General features: G+C 56.3%; 40 non-coding genes across 40 annotated transcripts; all 40 read left to right on the plus strand.

The window, feature by feature from the left end:
- The first annotated feature begins 271 nt into the window (after window positions 1-271).
- LOC147855232 (5S ribosomal RNA) lies at window positions 272-390 on the plus strand. The gene has a single exon (XR_015530987.1). It is a non-coding gene; the product is annotated as a 5S ribosomal RNA (ribosomal RNA).
- A 471-nt stretch (window positions 391-861) lies between these two features.
- Window positions 862-980, plus strand: LOC147855233 (5S ribosomal RNA). Its single transcript, XR_015530988.1, has one exon. It is a non-coding gene; the product is annotated as a 5S ribosomal RNA (ribosomal RNA).
- A 461-nt stretch (window positions 981-1,441) lies between these two features.
- LOC147855234 (5S ribosomal RNA) lies at window positions 1,442-1,560 on the plus strand. Its single transcript, XR_015530989.1, has one exon. It is a non-coding gene; the product is annotated as a 5S ribosomal RNA (ribosomal RNA).
- Window positions 1,561-2,021: 461 nt separating this feature from the next.
- Window positions 2,022-2,140, plus strand: LOC147855235 (5S ribosomal RNA). The gene has a single exon (XR_015530990.1). It is a non-coding gene; the product is annotated as a 5S ribosomal RNA (ribosomal RNA).
- Window positions 2,141-2,611: 471 nt separating this feature from the next.
- On the plus strand, window positions 2,612-2,730 carry LOC147855236 (5S ribosomal RNA). Its single transcript, XR_015530879.1, has one exon. It is a non-coding gene; the product is annotated as a 5S ribosomal RNA (ribosomal RNA).
- Window positions 2,731-3,201: 471 nt separating this feature from the next.
- LOC147855237 (5S ribosomal RNA) lies at window positions 3,202-3,320 on the plus strand. The gene has a single exon (XR_015530880.1). It is a non-coding gene; the product is annotated as a 5S ribosomal RNA (ribosomal RNA).
- A 477-nt stretch (window positions 3,321-3,797) lies between these two features.
- Window positions 3,798-3,916, plus strand: LOC147855238 (5S ribosomal RNA). Its single transcript, XR_015530881.1, has one exon. It is a non-coding gene; the product is annotated as a 5S ribosomal RNA (ribosomal RNA).
- A 469-nt stretch (window positions 3,917-4,385) lies between these two features.
- On the plus strand, window positions 4,386-4,504 carry LOC147855239 (5S ribosomal RNA). The gene has a single exon (XR_015530882.1). It is a non-coding gene; the product is annotated as a 5S ribosomal RNA (ribosomal RNA).
- Window positions 4,505-4,975: 471 nt separating this feature from the next.
- LOC147855240 (5S ribosomal RNA) lies at window positions 4,976-5,094 on the plus strand. Its single transcript, XR_015530883.1, has one exon. It is a non-coding gene; the product is annotated as a 5S ribosomal RNA (ribosomal RNA).
- Window positions 5,095-5,555: 461 nt separating this feature from the next.
- Window positions 5,556-5,674, plus strand: LOC147855241 (5S ribosomal RNA). Its single transcript, XR_015530885.1, has one exon. It is a non-coding gene; the product is annotated as a 5S ribosomal RNA (ribosomal RNA).
- A 471-nt stretch (window positions 5,675-6,145) lies between these two features.
- LOC147855242 (5S ribosomal RNA) lies at window positions 6,146-6,264 on the plus strand. Its single transcript, XR_015530886.1, has one exon. It is a non-coding gene; the product is annotated as a 5S ribosomal RNA (ribosomal RNA).
- Window positions 6,265-6,725: 461 nt separating this feature from the next.
- On the plus strand, window positions 6,726-6,844 carry LOC147855243 (5S ribosomal RNA). Its single transcript, XR_015530887.1, has one exon. It is a non-coding gene; the product is annotated as a 5S ribosomal RNA (ribosomal RNA).
- Window positions 6,845-7,315: 471 nt separating this feature from the next.
- On the plus strand, window positions 7,316-7,434 carry LOC147855244 (5S ribosomal RNA). The gene has a single exon (XR_015530888.1). It is a non-coding gene; the product is annotated as a 5S ribosomal RNA (ribosomal RNA).
- A 471-nt stretch (window positions 7,435-7,905) lies between these two features.
- On the plus strand, window positions 7,906-8,024 carry LOC147855245 (5S ribosomal RNA). The gene has a single exon (XR_015530889.1). It is a non-coding gene; the product is annotated as a 5S ribosomal RNA (ribosomal RNA).
- Window positions 8,025-8,495: 471 nt separating this feature from the next.
- LOC147855246 (5S ribosomal RNA) lies at window positions 8,496-8,614 on the plus strand. Its single transcript, XR_015530890.1, has one exon. It is a non-coding gene; the product is annotated as a 5S ribosomal RNA (ribosomal RNA).
- A 461-nt stretch (window positions 8,615-9,075) lies between these two features.
- LOC147855247 (5S ribosomal RNA) lies at window positions 9,076-9,194 on the plus strand. Its single transcript, XR_015530891.1, has one exon. It is a non-coding gene; the product is annotated as a 5S ribosomal RNA (ribosomal RNA).
- A 471-nt stretch (window positions 9,195-9,665) lies between these two features.
- On the plus strand, window positions 9,666-9,784 carry LOC147855248 (5S ribosomal RNA). Its single transcript, XR_015530931.1, has one exon. It is a non-coding gene; the product is annotated as a 5S ribosomal RNA (ribosomal RNA).
- Window positions 9,785-10,245: 461 nt separating this feature from the next.
- Window positions 10,246-10,364, plus strand: LOC147855249 (5S ribosomal RNA). Its single transcript, XR_015530932.1, has one exon. It is a non-coding gene; the product is annotated as a 5S ribosomal RNA (ribosomal RNA).
- A 461-nt stretch (window positions 10,365-10,825) lies between these two features.
- Window positions 10,826-10,944, plus strand: LOC147855250 (5S ribosomal RNA). Its single transcript, XR_015530892.1, has one exon. It is a non-coding gene; the product is annotated as a 5S ribosomal RNA (ribosomal RNA).
- Window positions 10,945-11,415: 471 nt separating this feature from the next.
- On the plus strand, window positions 11,416-11,534 carry LOC147855251 (5S ribosomal RNA). Its single transcript, XR_015530923.1, has one exon. It is a non-coding gene; the product is annotated as a 5S ribosomal RNA (ribosomal RNA).
- Window positions 11,535-11,995: 461 nt separating this feature from the next.
- LOC147855252 (5S ribosomal RNA) lies at window positions 11,996-12,114 on the plus strand. Its single transcript, XR_015530893.1, has one exon. It is a non-coding gene; the product is annotated as a 5S ribosomal RNA (ribosomal RNA).
- Window positions 12,115-12,575: 461 nt separating this feature from the next.
- Window positions 12,576-12,694, plus strand: LOC147855253 (5S ribosomal RNA). The gene has a single exon (XR_015530894.1). It is a non-coding gene; the product is annotated as a 5S ribosomal RNA (ribosomal RNA).
- Window positions 12,695-13,155: 461 nt separating this feature from the next.
- Window positions 13,156-13,274, plus strand: LOC147855254 (5S ribosomal RNA). Its single transcript, XR_015530896.1, has one exon. It is a non-coding gene; the product is annotated as a 5S ribosomal RNA (ribosomal RNA).
- A 471-nt stretch (window positions 13,275-13,745) lies between these two features.
- LOC147855255 (5S ribosomal RNA) lies at window positions 13,746-13,864 on the plus strand. The gene has a single exon (XR_015530897.1). It is a non-coding gene; the product is annotated as a 5S ribosomal RNA (ribosomal RNA).
- A 461-nt stretch (window positions 13,865-14,325) lies between these two features.
- LOC147855256 (5S ribosomal RNA) lies at window positions 14,326-14,444 on the plus strand. The gene has a single exon (XR_015530898.1). It is a non-coding gene; the product is annotated as a 5S ribosomal RNA (ribosomal RNA).
- Window positions 14,445-14,915: 471 nt separating this feature from the next.
- LOC147855257 (5S ribosomal RNA) lies at window positions 14,916-15,034 on the plus strand. The gene has a single exon (XR_015530899.1). It is a non-coding gene; the product is annotated as a 5S ribosomal RNA (ribosomal RNA).
- A 471-nt stretch (window positions 15,035-15,505) lies between these two features.
- LOC147855258 (5S ribosomal RNA) lies at window positions 15,506-15,624 on the plus strand. The gene has a single exon (XR_015530929.1). It is a non-coding gene; the product is annotated as a 5S ribosomal RNA (ribosomal RNA).
- Window positions 15,625-16,095: 471 nt separating this feature from the next.
- Window positions 16,096-16,214, plus strand: LOC147855259 (5S ribosomal RNA). Its single transcript, XR_015530900.1, has one exon. It is a non-coding gene; the product is annotated as a 5S ribosomal RNA (ribosomal RNA).
- A 461-nt stretch (window positions 16,215-16,675) lies between these two features.
- Window positions 16,676-16,794, plus strand: LOC147855260 (5S ribosomal RNA). Its single transcript, XR_015530901.1, has one exon. It is a non-coding gene; the product is annotated as a 5S ribosomal RNA (ribosomal RNA).
- Window positions 16,795-17,267: 473 nt separating this feature from the next.
- Window positions 17,268-17,386, plus strand: LOC147855261 (5S ribosomal RNA). The gene has a single exon (XR_015530902.1). It is a non-coding gene; the product is annotated as a 5S ribosomal RNA (ribosomal RNA).
- A 475-nt stretch (window positions 17,387-17,861) lies between these two features.
- LOC147855262 (5S ribosomal RNA) lies at window positions 17,862-17,980 on the plus strand. Its single transcript, XR_015530903.1, has one exon. It is a non-coding gene; the product is annotated as a 5S ribosomal RNA (ribosomal RNA).
- Window positions 17,981-18,454: 474 nt separating this feature from the next.
- Window positions 18,455-18,573, plus strand: LOC147855263 (5S ribosomal RNA). The gene has a single exon (XR_015530904.1). It is a non-coding gene; the product is annotated as a 5S ribosomal RNA (ribosomal RNA).
- A 473-nt stretch (window positions 18,574-19,046) lies between these two features.
- Window positions 19,047-19,165, plus strand: LOC147855264 (5S ribosomal RNA). Its single transcript, XR_015530942.1, has one exon. It is a non-coding gene; the product is annotated as a 5S ribosomal RNA (ribosomal RNA).
- A 635-nt stretch (window positions 19,166-19,800) lies between these two features.
- Window positions 19,801-19,919, plus strand: LOC147855265 (5S ribosomal RNA). The gene has a single exon (XR_015530905.1). It is a non-coding gene; the product is annotated as a 5S ribosomal RNA (ribosomal RNA).
- A 448-nt stretch (window positions 19,920-20,367) lies between these two features.
- On the plus strand, window positions 20,368-20,485 carry LOC147855266 (5S ribosomal RNA). The gene has a single exon (XR_015530933.1). It is a non-coding gene; the product is annotated as a 5S ribosomal RNA (ribosomal RNA).
- A 473-nt stretch (window positions 20,486-20,958) lies between these two features.
- LOC147855267 (5S ribosomal RNA) lies at window positions 20,959-21,077 on the plus strand. The gene has a single exon (XR_015530907.1). It is a non-coding gene; the product is annotated as a 5S ribosomal RNA (ribosomal RNA).
- A 475-nt stretch (window positions 21,078-21,552) lies between these two features.
- On the plus strand, window positions 21,553-21,671 carry LOC147855268 (5S ribosomal RNA). Its single transcript, XR_015530908.1, has one exon. It is a non-coding gene; the product is annotated as a 5S ribosomal RNA (ribosomal RNA).
- Window positions 21,672-22,145: 474 nt separating this feature from the next.
- LOC147855269 (5S ribosomal RNA) lies at window positions 22,146-22,264 on the plus strand. The gene has a single exon (XR_015530909.1). It is a non-coding gene; the product is annotated as a 5S ribosomal RNA (ribosomal RNA).
- A 474-nt stretch (window positions 22,265-22,738) lies between these two features.
- LOC147855270 (5S ribosomal RNA) lies at window positions 22,739-22,857 on the plus strand. Its single transcript, XR_015530974.1, has one exon. It is a non-coding gene; the product is annotated as a 5S ribosomal RNA (ribosomal RNA).
- A 470-nt stretch (window positions 22,858-23,327) lies between these two features.
- LOC147855271 (5S ribosomal RNA) lies at window positions 23,328-23,446 on the plus strand. Its single transcript, XR_015530924.1, has one exon. It is a non-coding gene; the product is annotated as a 5S ribosomal RNA (ribosomal RNA).
- The last annotated feature ends 457 nt before the right edge of the window (window positions 23,447-23,903 follow it).

The following is a 23,903-nucleotide window of genomic DNA, read 5'->3' on the forward strand; positions in this document are numbered from 1 at the left end:
TCATCCGTATCAACGAGAGGGCGTAAGAGGCTTTATGGGGTGGGCATGAGTGGCGAGGTTCGAATCCGGGCAGGGGATATATATATGTATATATATATATACATGTAGTCTTTCTCTAGGATCCAAAGCCTTAGCCTTAGCCTTCGCCGGCGCCCGTCGCGCGTGCGGTTGGGACGGTGACGTGGTGGGTCCCTCGATCTTAGTTGTCCTCGTAGAGCATTTTTGTGTAGGTTGGCATAGCATTAGTACCTCGGAACGCAGGGCACTGTCGTGGTGCGGTCATACCAGCGCTAATACACCGGATCCCATCAGAACTCCGCAGTTAAGCGCGCTTGGGCCAGAACAGTACTGGGATGGGTGACCTCCCGGGAAGTCCTGGTGCTGCACCCTTTTTGCTTCGAGTCGTGTTCTTTTCGTGCACAGTACAGGGATGGGTGACCACCCGGGAAGTCCTGGGCACGGGTTGCGTTCTTTTCCCGCCGGAGCCGTTCCCGTGCGCGTGGGCCTCTTGGCATTCGTAGAGGCGGACGAGAGCATAGGATGGGTGACGCGTAATGGGGGGCATTGTCATTCGGTGTGGGTTGAGAGTGTCATCCGTATCAACGAGAGGGCGTAAGAGGCTTTATGGGGTGGGCATGAGTGGCGAGGTTCGAATCCGGGCAGGGGATATATATATGTATATATATATATACATGTAGTCTTTCTCTAGGATCCAAAGCCTTAGCCTTAGCCTTCGCCGGCGCCCGTCGCGCGTGCGGTTGGGACGGTGACGTGGTGGGTCCCTCGATCTTAGTTGTCCTCGTAGAGCATTTTTGTGTAGGTTGGCATAGCATTAGTACCTCGGAACGCAGGGCACTGTCGTGGTGCGGTCATACCAGCGCTAATACACCGGATCCCATCAGAACTCCGCAGTTAAGCGCGCTTGGGCCAGAACAGTACTGGGATGGGTGACCTCCCGGGAAGTCCTGGTGCTGCACCCTTTTTGCTTCGAGTCGTGTTCTTTTCGTGCACAGTACAGGGATGGGTGACCACCCGGGAAGTCCTGGGCACGGGTTGCGTTCTTTTCCCGCCGGAGCCGTTCCCGTGCGCGTGGGCCTCTTGGCATTCGTAGAGGCGGACGAGAGCATAGGATGGGTGACGCGTAATGGGGGGCATTGTCATTCGGTGTGGGTTGAGAGTGTCATCCGTATCAACGAGAGGGCGTAAGAGGCTTTATGGGGTGGGCATGAGTGGCGAGGTTCGAATCCGGGCAGGGGATATATATATATATACATGTAGTCTTTCTCTAGGATCCAAAGCCTTAGCCTTAGCCTTCGCCGGCGCCCGTCGCGCGTGCGGTTGGGACGGTGACGTGGTGGGTCCCTCGATCTTAGTTGTCCTCGTAGAGCATTTTTGTGTAGGTTGGCATAGCATTAGTACCTCGGAACGCAGGGCACTGTCGTGGTGCGGTCATACCAGCGCTAATACACCGGATCCCATCAGAACTCCGCAGTTAAGCGCGCTTGGGCCAGAACAGTACTGGGATGGGTGACCTCCCGGGAAGTCCTGGTGCTGCACCCTTTTTGCTTCGAGTCGTGTTCTTTTCGTGCACAGTACAGGGATGGGTGACCACCCGGGAAGTCCTGGGCACGGGTTGCGTTCTTTTCCCGCCGGAGCCGTTCCCGTGCGCGTGGGCCTCTTGGCATTCGTAGAGGCGGACGAGAGCATAGGATGGGTGACGCGTAATGGGGGGCATTGTCATTCGGTGTGGGTTGAGAGTGTCATCCGTATCAACGAGAGGGCGTAAGAGGCTTTATGGGGTGGGCATGAGTGGCGAGGTTCGAATCCGGGCAGGGGATATATATATATATACATGTAGTCTTTCTCTAGGATCCAAAGCCTTAGCCTTAGCCTTCGCCGGCGCCCGTCGCGCGTGCGGTTGGGACGGTGACGTGGTGGGTCCCTCGATCTTAGTTGTCCTCGTAGAGCATTTTTGTGTAGGTTGGCATAGCATTAGTACCTCGGAACGCAGGGCACTGTCGTGGTGCGGTCATACCAGCGCTAATACACCGGATCCCATCAGAACTCCGCAGTTAAGCGCGCTTGGGCCAGAACAGTACTGGGATGGGTGACCTCCCGGGAAGTCCTGGTGCTGCACCCTTTTTGCTTCGAGTCGTGTTCTTTTCGTGCACAGTACAGGGATGGGTGACCACCCGGGAAGTCCTGGGCACGGGTTGCGTTCTTTTCCCGCCGGAGCCGTTCCCGTGCGCGTGGGCCTCTTGGCATTCGTAGAGGCGGACGAGAGCATAGGATGGGTGACGCGTAATGGGGGGCATTGTCATTCGGTGTGGGTTGAGAGTGTCATCCGTATCAACGAGAGGGCGTAAGAGGCTTTATGGGGTGGGCATGAGTGGCGAGGTTCGAATCCGGGCAGGGGATATATATATGTATATATATATATACATGTAGTCTTTCTCTAGGATCCAAAGCCTTAGCCTTAGCCTTCGCCGGCGCCCGTCGCGCGTGCGGTTGGGACGGTGACGTGGTGGGTCCCTCGATCTTAGTTGTCCTCGTAGAGCATTTTTGTGTAGGTTGGCATAGCATTAGTACCTCGGAACGCAGGGCACTGTCGTGGTGCGGTCATACCAGCGCTAATACACCGGATCCCATCAGAACTCCGCAGTTAAGCGCGCTTGGGCCAGAACAGTACTGGGATGGGTGACCTCCCGGGAAGTCCTGGTGCTGCACCCTTTTTGCTTCGAGTCGTGTTCTTTTCGTGCACAGTACAGGGATGGGTGACCACCCGGGAAGTCCTGGGCACGGGTTGCGTTCTTTTCCCGCCGGAGCCGTTCCCGTGCGCGTGGGCCTCTTGGCATTCGTAGAGGCGGACGAGAGCATAGGATGGGTGACGCGTAATGGGGGGCATTGTCATTCGGTGTGGGTTGAGAGTGTCATCCGTATCAACGAGAGGGCGTAAGAGGCTTTATGGGGTGGGCATGAGTGGCGAGGTTCGAATCCGGGCAGGGGATATATATATGTATATATATATATACATGTAGTCTTTCTCTAGGATCCAAAGCCTTAGCCTTAGCCTTCGCCGGCGCCCGTCGCGCGTGCGGTTGGGACGGTGACGTGGTGGGTCCCTCGATCTTAGTTGTCCTCGTAGAGCATTTTTGTGTAGGTTGGCATAGCATTAGTACCTCGGAACGCAGGGCACTGTCGTGGTGCGGTCATACCAGCGCTAATACACCGGATCCCATCAGAACTCCGCAGTTAAGCGCGCTTGGGCCAGAACAGTACTGGGATGGGTGACCTCCCGGGAAGTCCTGGTGCTGCACCCTTTTTGCTTCGAGTCGTGTTCTTTTCGTGCACAGTACAGGGATGGGTGACCACCCGGGAAGTCCTGGGCACGGGTTGCGTTCTTTTCCCGCCGGAGCCGTTCCCGTGCGCGTGGGCCTCTTGGCATTCGTAGAGGCGGACGAGAGCATAGGATGGGTGACGCGTAATGGGGGGCATTGTCATTCGGTGTGGGTTGAGAGTGTCATCCGTATCAACGAGAGGGCGTAAGAGGCTTTATGGGGTGGGCATGAGTGGCGAGGTTCGAATCCGGGCAGGGGATATATATATGTATATATATATATACATGTAGTCTTTCTCTAGGATCCAAAGCCTTAGCCTTAGCCTTCGCCGGCGCCCGTCGCGCGTGCGGTTGGGACGGTGACGGTGACGTGGTGGGTCCCTCGATCTTAGTTGTCCTCGTAGAGCATTTTTGTGTAGGTTGGCATAGCATTAGTACCTCGGAACGCAGGGCACTGTCGTGGTGCGGTCATACCAGCGCTAATACACCGGATCCCATCAGAACTCCGCAGTTAAGCGCGCTTGGGCCAGAACAGTACTGGGATGGGTGACCTCCCGGGAAGTCCTGGTGCTGCACCCTTTTTGCTTCGAGTCGTGTTCTTTTCGTGCACAGTACAGGGATGGGTGACCACCCGGGAAGTCCTGGGCACGGGTTGCGTTCTTTTCCCGCCGGAGCCGTTCCCGTGCGCGTGGGCCTCTTGGCATTCGTAGAGGCGGACGAGAGCATAGGATGGGTGACGCGTAATGGGGGGCATTGTCATTCGGTGTGGGTTGAGAGTGTCATCCGTATCAACGAGAGGGCGTAAGAGGCTTTATGGGGTGGGCATGAGTGGCGAGGTTCGAATCCGGGCAGGGGATATATATATATATATATATATACATGTAGTCTTTCTCTAGGATCCAAAGCCTTAGCCTTAGCCTTCGCCGGCGCCCGTCGCGCGTGCGGTTGGGACGGTGACGTGGTGGGTCCCTCGATCTTAGTTGTCCTCGTAGAGCATTTTTGTGTAGGTTGGCATAGCATTAGTACCTCGGAACGCAGGGCACTGTCGTGGTGCGGTCATACCAGCGCTAATACACCGGATCCCATCAGAACTCCGCAGTTAAGCGCGCTTGGGCCAGAACAGTACTGGGATGGGTGACCTCCCGGGAAGTCCTGGTGCTGCACCCTTTTTGCTTCGAGTCGTGTTCTTTTCGTGCACAGTACAGGGATGGGTGACCACCCGGGAAGTCCTGGGCACGGGTTGCGTTCTTTTCCCGCCGGAGCCGTTCCCGTGCGCGTGGGCCTCTTGGCATTCGTAGAGGCGGACGAGAGCATAGGATGGGTGACGCGTAATGGGGGGCATTGTCATTCGGTGTGGGTTGAGAGTGTCATCCGTATCAACGAGAGGGCGTAAGAGGCTTTATGGGGTGGGCATGAGTGGCGAGGTTCGAATCCGGGCAGGGGATATATATATGTATATATATATATACATGTAGTCTTTCTCTAGGATCCAAAGCCTTAGCCTTAGCCTTCGCCGGCGCCCGTCGCGCGTGCGGTTGGGACGGTGACGTGGTGGGTCCCTCGATCTTAGTTGTCCTCGTAGAGCATTTTTGTGTAGGTTGGCATAGCATTAGTACCTCGGAACGCAGGGCACTGTCGTGGTGCGGTCATACCAGCGCTAATACACCGGATCCCATCAGAACTCCGCAGTTAAGCGCGCTTGGGCCAGAACAGTACTGGGATGGGTGACCTCCCGGGAAGTCCTGGTGCTGCACCCTTTTTGCTTCGAGTCGTGTTCTTTTCGTGCACAGTACAGGGATGGGTGACCACCCGGGAAGTCCTGGGCACGGGTTGCGTTCTTTTCCCGCCGGAGCCGTTCCCGTGCGCGTGGGCCTCTTGGCATTCGTAGAGGCGGACGAGAGCATAGGATGGGTGACGCGTAATGGGGGGCATTGTCATTCGGTGTGGGTTGAGAGTGTCATCCGTATCAACGAGAGGGCGTAAGAGGCTTTATGGGGTGGGCATGAGTGGCGAGGTTCGAATCCGGGCAGGGGATATATATATATATACATGTAGTCTTTCTCTAGGATCCAAAGCCTTAGCCTTAGCCTTCGCCGGCGCCCGTCGCGCGTGCGGTTGGGACGGTGACGTGGTGGGTCCCTCGATCTTAGTTGTCCTCGTAGAGCATTTTTGTGTAGGTTGGCATAGCATTAGTACCTCGGAACGCAGGGCACTGTCGTGGTGCGGTCATACCAGCGCTAATACACCGGATCCCATCAGAACTCCGCAGTTAAGCGCGCTTGGGCCAGAACAGTACTGGGATGGGTGACCTCCCGGGAAGTCCTGGTGCTGCACCCTTTTTGCTTCGAGTCGTGTTCTTTTCGTGCACAGTACAGGGATGGGTGACCACCCGGGAAGTCCTGGGCACGGGTTGCGTTCTTTTCCCGCCGGAGCCGTTCCCGTGCGCGTGGGCCTCTTGGCATTCGTAGAGGCGGACGAGAGCATAGGATGGGTGACGCGTAATGGGGGGCATTGTCATTCGGTGTGGGTTGAGAGTGTCATCCGTATCAACGAGAGGGCGTAAGAGGCTTTATGGGGTGGGCATGAGTGGCGAGGTTCGAATCCGGGCAGGGGATATATATATGTATATATATATATACATGTAGTCTTTCTCTAGGATCCAAAGCCTTAGCCTTAGCCTTCGCCGGCGCCCGTCGCGCGTGCGGTTGGGACGGTGACGTGGTGGGTCCCTCGATCTTAGTTGTCCTCGTAGAGCATTTTTGTGTAGGTTGGCATAGCATTAGTACCTCGGAACGCAGGGCACTGTCGTGGTGCGGTCATACCAGCGCTAATACACCGGATCCCATCAGAACTCCGCAGTTAAGCGCGCTTGGGCCAGAACAGTACTGGGATGGGTGACCTCCCGGGAAGTCCTGGTGCTGCACCCTTTTTGCTTCGAGTCGTGTTCTTTTCGTGCACAGTACAGGGATGGGTGACCACCCGGGAAGTCCTGGGCACGGGTTGCGTTCTTTTCCCGCCGGAGCCGTTCCCGTGCGCGTGGGCCTCTTGGCATTCGTAGAGGCGGACGAGAGCATAGGATGGGTGACGCGTAATGGGGGGCATTGTCATTCGGTGTGGGTTGAGAGTGTCATCCGTATCAACGAGAGGGCGTAAGAGGCTTTATGGGGTGGGCATGAGTGGCGAGGTTCGAATCCGGGCAGGGGATATATATATATATACATGTAGTCTTTCTCTAGGATCCAAAGCCTTAGCCTTAGCCTTCGCCGGCGCCCGTCGCGCGTGCGGTTGGGACGGTGACGTGGTGGGTCCCTCGATCTTAGTTGTCCTCGTAGAGCATTTTTGTGTAGGTTGGCATAGCATTAGTACCTCGGAACGCAGGGCACTGTCGTGGTGCGGTCATACCAGCGCTAATACACCGGATCCCATCAGAACTCCGCAGTTAAGCGCGCTTGGGCCAGAACAGTACTGGGATGGGTGACCTCCCGGGAAGTCCTGGTGCTGCACCCTTTTTGCTTCGAGTCGTGTTCTTTTCGTGCACAGTACAGGGATGGGTGACCACCCGGGAAGTCCTGGGCACGGGTTGCGTTCTTTTCCCGCCGGAGCCGTTCCCGTGCGCGTGGGCCTCTTGGCATTCGTAGAGGCGGACGAGAGCATAGGATGGGTGACGCGTAATGGGGGGCATTGTCATTCGGTGTGGGTTGAGAGTGTCATCCGTATCAACGAGAGGGCGTAAGAGGCTTTATGGGGTGGGCATGAGTGGCGAGGTTCGAATCCGGGCAGGGGATATATATATGTATATATATATATACATGTAGTCTTTCTCTAGGATCCAAAGCCTTAGCCTTAGCCTTCGCCGGCGCCCGTCGCGCGTGCGGTTGGGACGGTGACGTGGTGGGTCCCTCGATCTTAGTTGTCCTCGTAGAGCATTTTTGTGTAGGTTGGCATAGCATTAGTACCTCGGAACGCAGGGCACTGTCGTGGTGCGGTCATACCAGCGCTAATACACCGGATCCCATCAGAACTCCGCAGTTAAGCGCGCTTGGGCCAGAACAGTACTGGGATGGGTGACCTCCCGGGAAGTCCTGGTGCTGCACCCTTTTTGCTTCGAGTCGTGTTCTTTTCGTGCACAGTACAGGGATGGGTGACCACCCGGGAAGTCCTGGGCACGGGTTGCGTTCTTTTCCCGCCGGAGCCGTTCCCGTGCGCGTGGGCCTCTTGGCATTCGTAGAGGCGGACGAGAGCATAGGATGGGTGACGCGTAATGGGGGGCATTGTCATTCGGTGTGGGTTGAGAGTGTCATCCGTATCAACGAGAGGGCGTAAGAGGCTTTATGGGGTGGGCATGAGTGGCGAGGTTCGAATCCGGGCAGGGGATATATATATGTATATATATATATACATGTAGTCTTTCTCTAGGATCCAAAGCCTTAGCCTTAGCCTTCGCCGGCGCCCGTCGCGCGTGCGGTTGGGACGGTGACGTGGTGGGTCCCTCGATCTTAGTTGTCCTCGTAGAGCATTTTTGTGTAGGTTGGCATAGCATTAGTACCTCGGAACGCAGGGCACTGTCGTGGTGCGGTCATACCAGCGCTAATACACCGGATCCCATCAGAACTCCGCAGTTAAGCGCGCTTGGGCCAGAACAGTACTGGGATGGGTGACCTCCCGGGAAGTCCTGGTGCTGCACCCTTTTTGCTTCGAGTCGTGTTCTTTTCGTGCACAGTACAGGGATGGGTGACCACCCGGGAAGTCCTGGGCACGGGTTGCGTTCTTTTCCCGCCGGAGCCGTTCCCGTGCGCGTGGGCCTCTTGGCATTCGTAGAGGCGGACGAGAGCATAGGATGGGTGACGCGTAATGGGGGGCATTGTCATTCGGTGTGGGTTGAGAGTGTCATCCGTATCAACGAGAGGGCGTAAGAGGCTTTATGGGGTGGGCATGAGTGGCGAGGTTCGAATCCGGGCAGGGGATATATATATGTATATATATATATACATGTAGTCTTTCTCTAGGATCCAAAGCCTTAGCCTTAGCCTTCGCCGGCGCCCGTCGCGCGTGCGGTTGGGACGGTGACGTGGTGGGTCCCTCGATCTTAGTTGTCCTCGTAGAGCATTTTTGTGTAGGTTGGCATAGCATTAGTACCTCGGAACGCAGGGCACTGTCGTGGTGCGGTCATACCAGCGCTAATACACCGGATCCCATCAGAACTCCGCAGTTAAGCGCGCTTGGGCCAGAACAGTACTGGGATGGGTGACCTCCCGGGAAGTCCTGGTGCTGCACCCTTTTTGCTTCGAGTCGTGTTCTTTTCGTGCACAGTACAGGGATGGGTGACCACCCGGGAAGTCCTGGGCACGGGTTGCGTTCTTTTCCCGCCGGAGCCGTTCCCGTGCGCGTGGGCCTCTTGGCATTCGTAGAGGCGGACGAGAGCATAGGATGGGTGACGCGTAATGGGGGGCATTGTCATTCGGTGTGGGTTGAGAGTGTCATCCGTATCAACGAGAGGGCGTAAGAGGCTTTATGGGGTGGGCATGAGTGGCGAGGTTCGAATCCGGGCAGGGGATATATATATATATACATGTAGTCTTTCTCTAGGATCCAAAGCCTTAGCCTTAGCCTTCGCCGGCGCCCGTCGCGCGTGCGGTTGGGACGGTGACGTGGTGGGTCCCTCGATCTTAGTTGTCCTCGTAGAGCATTTTTGTGTAGGTTGGCATAGCATTAGTACCTCGGAACGCAGGGCACTGTCGTGGTGCGGTCATACCAGCGCTAATACACCGGATCCCATCAGAACTCCGCAGTTAAGCGCGCTTGGGCCAGAACAGTACTGGGATGGGTGACCTCCCGGGAAGTCCTGGTGCTGCACCCTTTTTGCTTCGAGTCGTGTTCTTTTCGTGCACAGTACAGGGATGGGTGACCACCCGGGAAGTCCTGGGCACGGGTTGCGTTCTTTTCCCGCCGGAGCCGTTCCCGTGCGCGTGGGCCTCTTGGCATTCGTAGAGGCGGACGAGAGCATAGGATGGGTGACGCGTAATGGGGGGCATTGTCATTCGGTGTGGGTTGAGAGTGTCATCCGTATCAACGAGAGGGCGTAAGAGGCTTTATGGGGTGGGCATGAGTGGCGAGGTTCGAATCCGGGCAGGGGATATATATATGTATATATATATATACATGTAGTCTTTCTCTAGGATCCAAAGCCTTAGCCTTAGCCTTCGCCGGCGCCCGTCGCGCGTGCGGTTGGGACGGTGACGTGGTGGGTCCCTCGATCTTAGTTGTCCTCGTAGAGCATTTTTGTGTAGGTTGGCATAGCATTAGTACCTCGGAACGCAGGGCACTGTCGTGGTGCGGTCATACCAGCGCTAATACACCGGATCCCATCAGAACTCAGCAGTTAAGCGCGCTTGGGCCAGAACAGTACTGGGATGGGTGACCTCCCGGGAAGTCCTGGTGCTGCACCCTTTTTGCTTCGAGTCGTGTTCTTTTCGTGCACAGTACAGGGATGGGTGACCACCCGGGAAGTCCTGGGCACGGGTTGCGTTCTTTTCCCGCCGGAGCCGTTCCCGTGCGCGTGGGCCTCTTGGCATTCGTAGAGGCGGACGAGAGCATAGGATGGGTGACGCGTAATGGGGGGCATTGTCATTCGGTGTGGGTTGAGAGTGTCATCCGTATCAACGAGAGGGCGTAAGAGGCTTTATGGGGTGGGCATGAGTGGCGAGGTTCGAATCCGGGCAGGGGATATATATATATATACATGTAGTCTTTCTCTAGGATCCAAAGCCTTAGCCTTAGCCTTCGCCGGCGCCCGTCGCGCGTGCGGTTGGGACGGTGACGTGGTGGGTCCCTCGATCTTAGTTGTCCTCGTAGAGCATTTTTGTGTAGGTTGGCATAGCATTAGTACCTCGGAACGCAGGGCACTGTCGTGGTGCGGTCATACCAGCGCTAATACACCGGATCCCATCAGAACTCCGCAGTTAAGCACGCTTGGGCCAGAACAGTACTGGGATGGGTGACCTTCCGGGAAGTCCTGGTGCTGCACCCTTTTTGCTTCGAGTCGTGTTCTTTTCGTGCACAGTACAGGGATGGGTGACCACCCGGGAAGTCCTGGGCACGGGTTGCGTTCTTTTCCCGCCGGAGCCGTTCCCGTGCGCGTGGGCCTCTTGGCATTCGTAGAGGCGGACGAGAGCATAGGATGGGTGACGCGTAATGGGGGGCATTGTCATTCGGTGTGGGTTGAGAGTGTCATCCGTATCAACGAGAGGGCGTAAGAGGCTTTATGGGGTGGGCATGAGTGGCGAGGTTCGAATCCGGGCAGGGGATATATATATATATACATGTAGTCTTTCTCTAGGATCCAAAGCCTTAGCCTTAGCCTTCGCCGGCGCCCGTCGCGCGTGCGGTTGGGACGGTGACGTGGTGGGTCCCTCGATCTTAGTTGTCCTCGTAGAGCATTTTTGTGTAGGTTGGCATAGCATTAGTACCTCGGAACGCAGGGCACTGTCGTGGTGCGGTCATACCAGCGCTAATACACCGGATCCCATCAGAACTCCGCAGTTAAGCGCGCTTGGGCCAGAACAGTACTGGGATGGGTGACCTCCCGGGAAGTCCTGGTGCTGCACCCTTTTTGCTTCGAGTCGTGTTCTTTTCGTGCACAGTACAGGGATGGGTGACCACCCGGGAAGTCCTGGGCACGGGTTGCGTTCTTTTCCCGCCGGAGCCGTTCCCGTGCGCGTGGGCCTCTTGGCATTCGTAGAGGCGGACGAGAGCATAGGATGGGTGACGCGTAATGGGGGGCATTGTCATTCGGTGTGGGTTGAGAGTGTCATCCGTATCAACGAGAGGGCGTAAGAGGCTTTATGGGGTGGGCATGAGTGGCGAGGTTCGAATCCGGGCAGGGGATATATATATGTATATATATATATACATGTAGTCTTTCTCTAGGATCCAAAGCCTTAGCCTTAGCCTTCGCCGGCGCCCGTCGCGCGTGCGGTTGGGACGGTGACGTGGTGGGTCCCTCGATCTTAGTTGTCCTCGTAGAGCATTTTTGTGTAGGTTGGCATAGCATTAGTACCTCGGAACGCAGGGCACTGTCGTGGTGCGGTCATACCAGCGCTAGTACACCGGATCCCATCAGAACTCCGCAGTTAAGCGCGCTTGGGCCAGAACAGTACTGGGATGGGTGACCTCCCGGGAAGTCCTGGTGCTGCACCCTTTTTGCTTCGAGTCGTGTTCTTTTCGTGCACAGTACAGGGATGGGTGACCACCCGGGAAGTTCTGGGCACGGGTTGCGTTCTTTTCCCGCCGGAGCCGTTCCCGTGCGCGTGGGCCTCTTGGCATTCGTAGAGGCGGACGAGAGCATAGGATGGGTGACGCGTAATGGGGGGCATTGTCATTCGGTGTGGGTTGAGAGTGTCATCCGTATCAACGAGAGGGCGTAAGAGGCTTTATGGGGTGGGCATGAGTGGCGAGGTTCGAATCCGGGCAGGGGATATATATATATATACATGTAGTCTTTCTCTAGGATCCAAAGCCTTAGCCTTAGCCTTCGCCGGCGCCCGTCGCGCGTGCGGTTGGGACGGTGACGTGGTGGGTCCCTCGATCTTAGTTGTCCTCGTAGAGCATTTTTGTGTAGGTTGGCATAGCATTAGTACCTCGGAACGCAGGGCACTATCGTGGTGCGGTCATACCAGCGCTAATACACCGGATCCCATCAGAACTCCGCAGTTAAGCGCGCTTGGGCCAGAACAGTACTGGGATGGGTGACCTCCCGGGAAGTCCTGGTGCTGCACCCTTTTTGCTTCGAGTCGTGTTCTTTTCGTGCACAGTACAGGGATGGGTGACCACCCGGGAAGTTCTGGGCACGGGTTGCGTTCTTTTCCCGCCGGAGCCGTTCCCGTGCGCGTGGGCCTCTTGGCATTCGTAGAGGCGGACGAGAGCATAGGATGGGTGACGCGTAATGGGGGGCATTGTCATTCGGTGTGGGTTGAGAGTGTCATCCGTATCAACGAGAGGGCGTAAGAGGCTTTATGGGGTGGGCATGAGTGGCGAGGTTCGAATCCGGGCAGGGGATATATATATATATACATGTAGTCTTTCTCTAGGATCCAAAGCCTTAGCCTTAGCCTTCGCCGGCGCCCGTCGCGCGTGCGGTTGGGACGGTGACGTGGTGGGTCCCTCGATCTTAGTTGTCCTCGTAGAGCATTTTTGTGTAGGTTGGCATAGCATTAGTACCTCGGAACGCAGGGCACTGTCGTGGTGCGGTCATACCAGCGCTAATACACCGGATCCCATCAGAACTCCGCAGTTAAGCGCGCTTGGGCCAGAACAGTACTGGGATGGGTGACCTCCCGGGAAGTCCTGGTGCTGCACCCTTTTTGCTTCGAGTCGTGTTCTTTTCGTGCACAGTACAGGGATGGGTGACCACCCGGGAAGTCCTGGGCACGGGTTGCGTTCTTTTCCCGCCGGAGCCGTTCCCGTGCGCGTGGGCCTCTTGGCATTCGTAGAGGCGGACGAGAGCATAGGATGGGTGACGCGTAATGGGGGGCATTGTCATTCGGTGTGGGTTGAGAGTGTCATCCGTATCAACGAGAGGGCGTAAGAGGCTTTATGGGGTGGGCATGAGTGGCGAGGTTCGAATCCGGGCAGGGGATATATATATATATACATGTAGTCTTTCTCTAGGATCCAAAGCCTTAGCCTTAGCCTTCGCCGGCGCCCGTCGCGCGTGCGGTTGGGACGGTGACGTGGTGGGTCCCTCGATCTTAGTTGTCCTCGTAGAGCATTTTTGTGTAGGTTGGCATAGCATTAGTACCTCGGAACGCAGGGCACTGTCGTGGTGCGGTCATACCAGCGCTAATACACCGGATCCCATCAGAACTCCGCAGTTAAGCGCGCTTGGGCCAGAACAGTACTGGGATGGGTGACCTCCCGGGAAGTCCTGGTGCTGCACCCTTTTTGCTTCGAGTCGTGTTCTTTTCGTGCACAGTACAGGGATGGGTGACCACCCGGGAAGTCCTGGGCACGGGTTGCGTTCTTTTCCCGCCGGAGCCGTTCCCGTGCGCGTGGGCCTCTTGGCATTCGTAGAGGCGGACGAGAGCATAGGATGGGTGACGCGTAATGGGGGGCATTGTCATTCGGTGTGGGTTGAGAGTGTCATCCGTATCAACGAGAGGGCGTAAGAGGCTTTATGGGGTGGGCATGAGTGGCGAGGTTCGAATCCGGGCAGGGGATATATATATGTATATATATATATACATGTAGTCTTTCTCTAGGATCCAAAGCCTTAGCCTTAGCCTTCGCCGGCGCCCGTCGCGCGTGCGGTTGGGACGGTGACGTGGTGGGTCCCTCGATCTTAGTTGTCCTCGTAGAGCATTTTTGTGTAGGTTGGCATAGCATTAGTACCTCGGAACGCAGGGCACTGTCGTGGTGCGGTCATACCAGCGCTAATACACCGGATCCCATCAGAACTCCGCAGTTAAGCGCGCTTGGGCCAGAACAGTACTGGGATGGGTGACCTCCCGGGAAGTCCTGGTGCTGCACCCTTTTTGCTTCGAGTCGTGTTCTTTTCGTGCACAGTACAGGGATGGGTGACCACCCGGGAAGTCCTGGGCACGGGTTGCGTTCTTTTCCCGCCGGAGCCGTTCCCGTGCGCGTGGGCCTCTTGGCATTCGTAGAGGCGGACGAGAGCATAGGATGGGTGACGCGTAATGGGGGGCATTGTCATTCGGTGTGGGTTGAGAGTGTCATCCGTATCAACGAGAGGGCGTAAGAGGCTTTATGGGGTGGGCATGAGTGGCGAGGTTCGAATCCGGGCAGGGGATATATATATATATACATGTAGTCTTTCTCTAGGATCCAAAGCCTTAGCCTTAGCCTTCGCCGGCGCCCGTCGCGCGTGCGGTTGGGACGGTGACGTGGTGGGTCCCTCGATCTTAGTTGTCCTCGTAGAGCATTTTTGTGTAGGTTGGCATAGCATTAGTACCTCGGAACGCAGGGCACTGTCGTGGTGCGGTCATACCAGCGCTAATACACCGGATCCCATCAGAACTCCGCAGTTAAGCGCGCTTGGGCCAGAACAGTACTGGGATGGGTGACCTCCCGGGAAGTCCTGGTGCTGCACCCTTTTTGCTTCGAGTCGTGTTCTTTTCGTGCACAGTACAGGGATGGGTGACCACCCGGGAAGTCCTGGGCACGGGTTGCGTTCTTTTCCCGCCGGAGCCGTTCCCGTGCGCGTGGGCCTCTTGGCATTCGTAGAGGCGGACGAGAGCATAGGATGGGTGACGCGTAATGGGGGGCATTGTCATTCGGTGTGGGTTGAGAGTGTCATCCGTATCAACGAGAGGGCGTAAGAGGCTTTATGGGGTGGGCATGAGTGGCGAGGTTCGAATCCGGGCAGGGGATATATATATGTATATATATATATACATGTAGTCTTTCTCTAGGATCCAAAGCCTTAGCCTTAGCCTTCGCCGGCGCCCGTCGCGCGTGCGGTTGGGACGGTGACGTGGTGGGTCCCTCGATCTTAGTTGTCCTCGTAGAGCATTTTTGTGTAGGTTGGCATAGCATTAGTACCTCGGAACGCAGGGCACTGTCGTGGTGCGGTCATACCAGCGCTAATACACCGGATCCCATCAGAACTCCGCAGTTAAGCGCGCTTGGGCCAGAACAGTACTGGGATGGGTGACCTCCCGGGAAGTCCTGGTGCTGCACCCTTTTTGCTTCGAGTCGTGTTCTTTTCGTGCACAGTACAGGGATGGGTGACCACCCGGGAAGTCCTGGGCACGGGTTGCGTTCTTTTCCCGCCGGAGCCGTTCCCGTGCGCGTGGGCCTCTTGGCATTCGTAGAGGCGGACGAGAGCATAGGATGGGTGACGCGTAATGGGGGGCATTGTCATTCGGTGTGGGTTGAGAGTGTCATCCGTATCAACGAGAGGGCGTAAGAGGCTTTATGGGGTGGGCATGAGTGGCGAGGTTCGAATCCGGGCAGGGGATATATATATATATATATATATATACATGTAGTCTTTCTCTAGGATCCAAAGCCTTAGCCTTAGCCTTCGCCGGCGCCCGTCGCGCGTGCGGTTGGGACGGTGACGTGGTGGGTCCCTCGATCTTAGTTGTCCTCGTAGAGCATTTTTGTGTAGGTTGGCATAGCATTAGTACCTCGGAACGCAGGGCACTGTCGTGGTGCGGTCATACCAGCGCTAATACACCGGATCCCATCAGAACTCCGCAGGTAAGCGCGCTTGGGCCAGAACAGTACTGGGATGGGTGACCTCCCGGGAAGTCCTGGTGCTGCACCCTTTTTGCTTCGAGTCGTGTTCTTTTCGTGCACAGTACAGGGATGGGTGACCACCCGGGAAGTCCTGGGCACGGGTTGCGTTCTTTTCCCGCCGGAGCCGTTCCCGTGCGCGTGGGCCTCTTGGCATTCGTAGAGGCGGACGAGAGCATAGGATGGGTGACGCGTAATGGGGGGCATTGTCATTCGGTGTGGGTTGAGAGTGTCATCCGTATCAACGAGAGGGCGTAAGAGGCTTTATGGGGTGGGCATGAGTGGCGAGGTTCGAATCCGGGCAGGGGATATATATATATATATATATATATACATGTAGTCTTTCTCTAGGATCCAAAGCCTTAGCCTTAGCCTTCGCCGGCGCCCGTCGCGCGTGCGGTTGGGACGGTGACGTGGTGGGTCCCTCGATCTTAGTTGTCCTCGTAGAGCATTTTTGTGTAGGTTGGCATAGCATTAGTACCTCGGAACGCAGGGCACTGTCGTGGTGCGGTCATACCAGCGCTAATACACCGGATCCCATCAGAACTCCGCAGTTAAGCGCGCTTGGGCCAGAACAGTACTGGGATGGGTGACCTCCCGGGAAGTCCTGGTGCTGCACCCTTTTTGCTTCGAGTCGTGTTCTTTTCGTGCACAGTACAGGGATGGGTGACCACCCGGGAAGTCCTGGGCACGGGTTGCGTTCTTTTCCCGCCGGAGCCGTTCCCGTGCGCGTGGGCCTCTTGGCATTCGTAGAGGCGGACGAGAGCATAGGATGGGTGACGCGTAATGGGGGGCATTGTCATTCGGTGTGGGTTGAGAGTGTCATCCGTATCAACGAGAGGGCGTAAGAGGCTTTATGGGGTGGGCATGAGTGGCGAGGTTCGAATCCGGGCAGGGGATATATATATATATACATGTAGTCTTTCTCTAGGATCCAAAGCCTTAGCCTTAGCCTTCGCCGGCGCCCGTCGCGCGTGCGGTTGGGACGGTGACGTGGTGGGTCCCTCGATCTTAGTTGTCCTCGTAGAGCATTTTTGTGTAGGTTGGCATAGCATTAGTACCTCGGAACGCAGGGCACTGTCGTGGTGCGGTCATACCAGCGCTAATACACCGGATCCCATCAGAACTCCGCAGTTAAGCGCGCTTGGGCCAGAACAGTACTGGGATGGGTGACCTCCCGGGAAGTCCTGGTGCTGCACCCTTTTTGCTTCGAGTCGTGTTCTTTTCGTGCACAGTACAGGGATGGGTGACCACCCGGGAAGTCCTGGGCACGGGTTGCGTTCTTTTCCCGCCGGAGCCGTTCCCGTGCGCGTGGGCCTCTTGGCATTCGTAGAGGCGGACGAGAGCATAGGATGGGTGACGCGTAATGGGGGGCATTGTCATTCGGTGTGGGTTGAGAGTGTCATCCGTATCAACGAGAGGGCGTAAGAGGCTTTATGGGGTGGGCATGAGTGGCGAGGTTCGAATCCGGGCAGGGGATATATATATATATATATATATATATACATGTAGTCTTTCTCTAGGATCCAAAGCCTTAGCCTTAGCCTTCGCCGGCGCCCGTCGCGCGTGCGGTTGGGACGGTGACGTGGTGGGTCCCTCGATCTTAGTTGTCCTCGTAGAGCATTTTTGTGTAGGTTGGCATAGCATTAGTACCTCGGAACGCAGGGCACTGTCGTGGTGCGGTCATACCAGCGCTAATACACCGGATCCCATCAGAACTCCGCAGTTAAGCGCGCTTGGGCCAGAACAGTACTGGGATGGGTGACCTCCCGGGAAGTCCTGGTGCTGCACCCTTTTTGCTTCGAGTCGTGTTCTTTTCGTGCACAGTACAGGGATGGGTGACCACCCGGGAAGTCCTGGGCACGGGTTGCGTTCTTTTCCCGCCGGAGCCGTTCCCGTGCGCGTGGGCCTCTTGGCATTCGTAGAGGCGGACGAGAGCATAGGATGGGTGACGCGTAATGGGGGGCATTGTCATTCGGTGTGGGTTGAGAGTGTCATCCGTATCAACGAGAGGGCGTAAGAGGCTTTATGGGGTGGGCATGAGTGGCGAGGTTCGAATCCGGGCAGGGGATATATATATATATATATATATATATATACATGTAGTCTTTCTCTAGGATCCAAAGCCTTAGCCTTAGCCTTCGCCGGCGCCCGTCGCGCGTGCGGTTGGGACGGTGACGTGGTGGGTCCCTCGATCTTAGTTGTCCTCGTAGAGCATTTTTGTGTAGGTTGGCATAGCATTAGTACCTCGGAACGCAGGGCACTGTCGTGGTGCGGTCATACCAGCGCTAATACACCGGATCCCATCAGAACTCCGCAGTTAAGCGCGCTTGGGCCAGAACAGTACTGGGATGGGTGACCTCCCGGGAAGTCCTGGTGCTGCACCCTTTTTGCTTCGAGTCGTGTTCTTTTCGTGCACAGTACAGGGATGGGTGACCACCCGGGAAGTCCTGGGCACGGGTTGCGTTCTTTTCCCGCCGGAGCCGTTCCCGTGCGCGTGGGCCTCTTGGCATTCGTAGAGGCGGACGAGAGCATAGGATGGGTGACGCGTAATGGGGGGCATTGTCATTCGGTGTGGGTTGAGAGTGTCATCCGTATCAACGAGAGGGCGTAAGAGGCTTTATGGGGTGGGCATGAGTGGCGAGGTTCGAATCCGGGCAGGGGGATATATATATATATATATATATATATACATGTAGTCTTTCTCTAGGATCCAAAGCCTTAGCCTTAGCCTTCGCCGGCGCCCGTCGCGCGTGCGGTTGGGACGGTGACGTGGTGGGTCCCTCGATCTTAGTTGTCCTCGTAGAGCATTTTTGTGTAGGTTGGCATAGCATTAGTACCTCGGAACGCAGGGCACTGTCGTGGTGCGGTCATACCAGCGCTAATACACCGGATCCCATCAGAACTCCGCAGTTAAGCGCGCTTGGGCCAGAACAGTACTGGGATGGGTGACCTCCCGGGAAGTCCTGGTGCTGCACCCTTTTTGCTTCGAGTCGTGTTCTTTTCGTGCACAGTACAGGGATGGGTGACCACCCGGGAAGTCCTGGGCACGGGTTGCGTTCTTTTCCCGCCGGAGCCGTTCCCGTGCGCGTGGGCCTCTTGGCATTCGTAGAGGCGGACGAGAGCATAGGATGGGTGACGCGTAATGGGGGGCATTGTCATTCGGTGTGGGTTGAGAGTGTCATCCGTATCAACGAGAGGGCGTAAGAGGCTTTATGGGGTGGGCATGAGTGGCGAGGTTCGAATCCGGGCAGGGGATATATATATATATATATATATATATACATGTAGTCTTTCTCTAGGATCCAAAGCCTTAGCCTTAGCCTTCGCCGGCGCCCGTCGCGCGTGCGGTTGGGACGGTGACGTGGTGGGTCCCTCGATCTTAGTTGTCCTCGTAGAGCATTTTTGTGTAGGTTGGCATAGCATTAGTACCTCGGAACGCAGGGCATTGTCGTAGTGCGGTCATACCAGCGCTAATACACCGGATCCCATCAGAACTCCGCAGTTAAGCGCGCTTGGGCCAGAACATTACTGGGATGGGTGACCTCCCGGGAAGTCCTGGTGCTGCACCCTTTTTGCTTCGAGTCGTGTTCTTTTCGTGCACAGTACAGGGATGGGTGACCACCCGGGAAGTCCTGGGCACGGGTTGCGTTCTTTTCCCGCCGGAGCCGTTCCCGTGCGCGTGGGCCTCTTGGCATTCGTAGAGGCGGGCGAAGTCCTGGTGCTGCACCCTTTTTGCTTCGAGTCGTGTTCTTTTCGTGCACAGTACAGGGATGGGTGACCACCCGGGAAGTCCTGGGCACGGGTTGCGTTCTTTTCCCGCCGGAGCCGTTCCCGTGCGCGTGGGCCTCTTGGCATTCGTAGAGGCGGACGAGAGCATAGGATGGGTGACGCGTAATGGGGGGCATTGTCATTCGGTGTGGGTTGAGAGTGTCATCCGTATCAACGAGAGGGCGTAAGAGGCTTTATGGGGTGGGCATGAGTGGCGAGGTTCGAATCCGGGCAGGGGATATATATATATATATATATATATATATACATGTAGTCTTTCTCTAGGATCCAAAGCCTTAGCCTTAGCCTTCGCCGGCGCCCGTCGCGCGTGCGGTTGGGACGGTGACGTGGTGGGTCCCTCGATCTTAGTTGTCCTCGTAGAGCATTTTTGTGTAGGTTGGCATAGCATTAGTACCTCGGAACGCAGGGCACTGTCGTGGTGCGGTCATACCAGCGCTAATACACCGGATCCCATCAGAACTCCGCAGTTAAGCGCGCTTGGGCCAGAACAGTACTGGGATGGGTGACCTCCCGGGAAGTCCTGGTGCTGCACCCTTTTTGCTTCGAGTCGTGTTCTTTTCGTGCACAGTACAGGGATGGGTGACCACCCGGGAAGTCCTGGGCACGGGTTGCGTTCTTTTCCCGCCGGAGCCGTTCCCGTGCGCGTGGGCCTCTTGGCATTCGTAGAGGCGGACGAGAGCATAGGATGGGTGACGCGTAATGGGGGGCATTGTCATTCGGTGTGGGTTGAGAGTGTCATCCGTATCAACGAGAGGGCGATGGCGAGGTTCGAATCCGGGCAGGGGATATATATATATATATATATATATATACATGTAGTCTTTCTCTAGGATCCAAAGCCTTAGCCTTAGCCTTCGCCGGCGCCCGTCGCGCGTGCGGTTGGGACGGTGACGTGGTGGGTCCCTCGATCTTAGTTGTCCTCGTAGAGCATTTTTGTGTAGGTTGGCATAGCATTAGTACCCTCGGAACGCAGGGCACTGTCGTGGTGCGGTCATACCAGCGCTAATACACCGGATCCCATCAGAACTCCGCAGTTAAGCGCGCTTGGGCCAGAACAGCACTGGGATGGGTGACCTCCCGGAAGTCCTGGTGCTGCACCCTTTTTGCTTCGAGTCGTGTTCTTTTCGTGCACAGTACAGGGATGGGTGACCACCCGGGAAGTCCTGGGCACGGGTTGCGTTCTTTCCCGCCGGAGCCGTTCCCGTGCGCGTGGGCCTCTTGGCATTCGTAGAGGCGGACGAGAGCATAGGATGGGTGACGCGTAATGGGGGGCATTGTCATTCGGTGTGGGTTGAGAGTGTCATCCGTATCAACGAGAGGGCGTAAGAGGCTTTATGGGGTGGGCATGAGTGGCGAGGTTCGAATCCGGGCAGGGGATATATATATATATATATATATATATAACATGTAGTCTTTCTCTAGGATCCAAAGCCTTAGCCTTAGCCTTCGCCGGCGCCCGTCGCGCGTGCGGTTGGGACGGTGACGTGGTGGGTCCCTCGATCTTAGTTGTCCTCGTAGAGCATTTTTGTGTAGGTTGGCATAGCATTAGTACCTCGGAACGCAGGGCACTGTCGTGGTGCGGTCATACCAGCGCTAATACACCGGATCCCATCAGAACTCCGCAGTTAAGCGCGCTTGGGCCAGAACAGTACTGGGATGGGTGACCTCCCGGGAAGTCCTGGTGCTGCACCCTTTTTGCTTCGAGTCGTGTTCTTTTCGTGCACAGTACAGGGATGGGTGACCACCCGGGAAGTCCTGGGCACGGGTTGCGTTCTTTTCCCGCCGGAGCCGTTCCCGTGCGCGTGGGCCTCTTGGCATTCGTAGAGGCGGACGAGAGCATAGGATGGGTGACGCGTAATGGGGGGCATTGTCATTCGGTGTGGGTTGAGAGTGTCATCCGTATCAACGAGAGGGCGTAAGAGGCTTTATGGGGGTGGGCATGAGTGCGAGGTTCGAATCCGGGCAGGGGATATATATATATATATATATATATATATACATGTAGTCTTTCTCTAGGATCCAAAGCCTTAGCCTTAGCCTTCGCCGGCGCCCGTCGCGCGTGCGGTTGGGACGGTGACGTGGTGGGTCCCTCGATCTTAGTTGTCCTCGTAGAGCATTTTTGTGTAGGTTGGCATAGCATTAGTACCTCGGAACGCAGGGCACTGTCGTGGTGCGGTCATACCAGCGCTAATACACCGGATCCCATCAGAACTCCGCAGTTAAGCGCGCTTGGGCCAGAACAGTACTGGGATGGGTGACCTCCCGGGAAGTCCTGGTGCTGCACCCTTTTTGCTTCGAGTCGTGTTCTTTTCGTGCACAGTACAGGGATGGGTGACCACCCGGGAAGTCCTGGGCACGGGTTGCGTTCTTTTCCCGCCGGAGCCGTTCCCGTGCGCGTGGGCCTCTTGGCATTCGTAGAGGCGGACGAGAGCATAGGATGGGTGACGCGTAATGGGGGGGCATTGTCATTCGGTGTGGGTTGAGAGTGTCATCCGTATCAACGAGAGGGCGTAAGAGGCTTTATGGGGTGGGCATGAGTGGCGAGGTTCGAATCCGGGCAGGGGATATATATATATATATATATATATATACATGTAGTCTTTCTCTAGGATCCAAAGCCTTAGCCTTAGCCTTCGCCGGCGCCCGTCGCGCGTGCGGTTGGGACGGTGACGTGGTGGGTCCCTCGATCTTAGTTGTCCTCGTAGAGCATTTTTGTGTAGGTTGGCATAGCATTAGTACCTCGGAACGCAGGGCACTGTCGTGGTGCGGTCATACCAGCGCTAATACACCGGATCCCATCAGAACTCCGCAGTTAAGCGCGCTTGGGCCAGAACAGTACTGGGATGGGTGACCTCCCGGGAAGTCCTGGTGCTGCACCCTTTTTGCTTCGAGTCGTGTTCTTTTCGTGCACAGTACAGGGATGGGTGACCACCCGGGAAGTCCTGGGCACGGGTTGCGTTCTTTTCCCGCCGGAGCCGTTCCCGTGCGCGTGGGCCTCTTGGCATTCGTAGAGGCGGACGAGAGCATAGGATGGGTGACGCGTAATGGGGGGCATTGTCATTCGGTGTGGGTTGAGAGTGTCATCCGTATCAACGAGAGGGCGTAAGAGGCTTTATGGGGTGGGCATGAGTGGCGAGGTTCGAATCCGGGCAGGGGATATATATATATATATATATATATATATACATGTAGTCTTTCTCTAGGATCCAAAGCCTTAGCCTTAGCCTTCGCCGGCGCCCGTCGCGCGTGCGGTTGGACGGTGACGTGGTGGGTCCCTCGATCTTAGTTGTCCTCGTAGAGCATTTTTGTGTAGGTTGGCATAGCATTAGTACCTCGGAACGCAGGGCACTGTCGTGGTGCGGTCATACCAGCGCTAATACACCGGATCCCATCAGAACTCCGAAGTTAAGCGCGCTTGGGCCAGAACAGTACTGGGATGGGTGACCTCCCGGGAAGTCCTGGTGCTGCACCCTTTTTGCTTCGAGTCGTGTTCTTTTCGTGCACAGTACAAGGGATGGGTGACCACCCGGAAGTCCTGGGCACGGGTTGCGTTCTTTTCCCGCCGGAGCCGTTCCGTGCGCGTGGGCCTCTTGGCATTCGTAGAGGCGGACGAGAGCATAGGATGGGTGACGCGTAATGGGGGGGCATTGTCATTCGGTGTGGGTTGAGAGTGTCATCCGTATCAACGAGAGGGCGTAAGAGGCTTTATGGGGTGGGCATGAGTGGCGAGGTTCGAATCCGGGCAGGGGATATATATATATATATATATATATACATGTAGTCTTTCTCTAGGATCCAAAGCCTTAGCCTTAGCCTTCGCCGGCGCCCGTCGCGCGTGCGGTTGGGACGGTGACGTGGTGGTCCCTCGATCTTAGTTGTCCTCGTAGAGCATTTTTGTGTAGGTTGGCATAGCATTAGTACCTCGGAACGCAGGGCACTGTCGTGGTGCGGTCATACCAGCGCTAATACACCGGATCCCATCAGAACTCCGCAGTTAAGCGCGCTTGGGCCAGAACAGTACTGGGATGGGTGACCTCCCGGGAAGTCTTGGTGCTGCACCCTTTTTGCTTCGAGTCGTGTTCTTTTCGTGCACAGTACAGGGATGGGTGACCACCCGGGAAGTCCTGGGCACGGGTTGCGTTCTTTTCCCGCCGGAGCCGTTCCCGTGCGCGTGGGCCTCTTGGCATTCGTAGAGGCGGACGAGAGCATAGGATGGGTGACGCGTAATGGGGGGCATTGTCATTCGGTGTGGGTTGAGAGTGTCATCCGTATCAACGAGAGGGCGTAGAGGCTTTATGGGGTGGGCATGAGTGGCGAGGTTCGAATCCGGGCAGGGGATATATATATATATATATATATATATACATGTAGTCTTTCTCTAGGATCCAAAGCCTTAGCCTTAGCCTTCGCCGGCGCCCGTCGCGCGTGCGGTTGGGACGGTGACGTGGTGGGTCCCTCGATCTTAGTTGTCCTCGTAGAGCATTTTTGTGTAGGTTGGCATAGCATTAGTACCTCGGAA

This window comes from Azolla caroliniana, unplaced genomic scaffold, assembly GCF_043228905.1.
Source record: "Azolla caroliniana isolate FFs.n. ecotype wild unplaced genomic scaffold, voAzoCaro1.0.p SCAF_14, whole genome shotgun sequence".
In the NCBI taxonomy this organism is placed as follows: Eukaryota; Viridiplantae; Streptophyta; class Polypodiopsida; order Salviniales; family Salviniaceae; genus Azolla; species Azolla caroliniana.